The sequence below is a fragment of the Octopus bimaculoides genome, chromosome 3 (assembly GCF_001194135.2).
Source record: "Octopus bimaculoides isolate UCB-OBI-ISO-001 chromosome 3, ASM119413v2, whole genome shotgun sequence".
Classification (NCBI taxonomy): Eukaryota; Metazoa; Mollusca; class Cephalopoda; order Octopoda; family Octopodidae; genus Octopus; species Octopus bimaculoides.
In genome coordinates this window covers 159,019,965-159,021,537 of record NC_068983.1, presented here as the reverse complement: position 1 = coordinate 159,021,537, position 1,573 = coordinate 159,019,965, and the positions used below count along the sequence as shown (strand labels likewise).

The window sequence follows — 1,573 nt, the reverse complement described above, 5'->3', positions numbered from 1 at the left end:
GGCACATAAAAGACACCATTTCGAGCGTGGCCGTTTTCGTGCGGGTGACACGTAAAAGCACCCACTACACTCTCTGAGTGGTTGGCGTTAGGAAGGGCATCCAGCTGTAGAAACTCTGCCAAATCAGACTGGAGCCTGGTGTTGCCATCCGGTTTCACCAGTCCTCAGTCAAATCGTCCAACCCATGCTAGCATGGAAAGCGGACGTTAAACGATGATGATGATGATCTCTACTGCAACATCATTCTAAGGAGTAGCGTTGCTTCCCAACAAAGTAAACTGAGACAGGAAAGGTAATATTTCTTGTTTTAGATGACAATATAATTGGACATACATTCATAGGGATTGACATCAGATTGAATATTAGTTTATTTCATATAATTTTTCCCACACAACCAAAGAGACATTCACTAACCACAAACAATATCATCACACAACATTTTGAGCGGTATGTCAGTCATCCTTTTAAACCATTTTAATATTTCAAATTCCAAGAAAACATTACTTTACATGTCCTAGTTATTCACCTATGGCTCTGAGGTCACTAGTGAGATATTTTCAAATCTTTCATAATTTGCCAGAGAGATTTTTCTAAATTATATTTTAGAGAATAAGAAGCAAGTTAATAGAGAAAATTGATTTTGCATTTGCCAGATATACAGGAATAGTTAGTAATGAGAAAACAAACAAAATAAATTCTTCAAATGCTCAGAAGACCAACAAGAAATAGTTCATAGCTTTTGTTACAAAATCAACAGTAGCTGTGGGTACACATAAAGTCTACTAGCTAGAATAAGTAAGAGAAAGAAAACGTTCAGGTAGCAGTTACTTCTATAGTCAACAAAGGGTTTTTCTCACAAAGTGAAGGGCAGATTGTATAACGCTAGTGTATGAAGTGTGATGCTGCATAGTAGCGAGATATAGTCCTTGAAAGTGGAACATTTGTGACAACAGGAAAGAAATGAAGTGAGCATGCTCTACTGGATATATAATGTTAGTGTACATGAACAGTGGAATGCAAATGAGCTTAGAGAAAAGCTAGATATACAAGGAATTTGATGTAGTGTGCAAGAGAGAAGACTGCATTGATAAGGATATGTGAAGCATGTGAAGGATGATGTTGGTTGTATAGGGAAGTGTAGAGCATTTGAAATGCTTTGAACATTTGAAAGACTTAGACAAGGAAAACAGGAGAAAATTAAAGTACTGGGGTTACTGACTATATAATTGCAAACATGACTTTTTCAATGTCATCACTCAATATCTTGTAACATCTGCTGTGTTTGACAAACACATTTCTCTTCTGAGAAGTGTTCAGTATGTCTCAATGAGTTCTGTTAACATGAAGAGTAAAGAACTCTCTCTCTTTTACTCTTTTACTTGTTTCAGTCATTTGACTGTGGCTATGCTGGAGCACCACCTTTGGTCGAGAAAATCGACCCCAGGACTTACTTTTTGTAAGCCTTGTAGTTATTCTATCAGTCTCTTTTTACTGAACCGCTAGGTTATGGGGACGTAAACACACCAGCACCGGTTGTCAAGCGATAGTGGGGGGACAAACACACACACACACA

At 37.8% G+C, this 1,573-nt stretch overlaps 1 protein-coding gene across 7 annotated transcripts in view; it reads right to left on the bottom strand.

Annotated features, from left to right (window-relative positions):
* LOC106872350 (protein strawberry notch homolog 1) overlaps positions 1 to 1,573 on the bottom strand; it is a 176,382-nt gene that overhangs the window by 80,468 nt on the left and 94,341 nt on the right. The window lies entirely within an intron of this gene.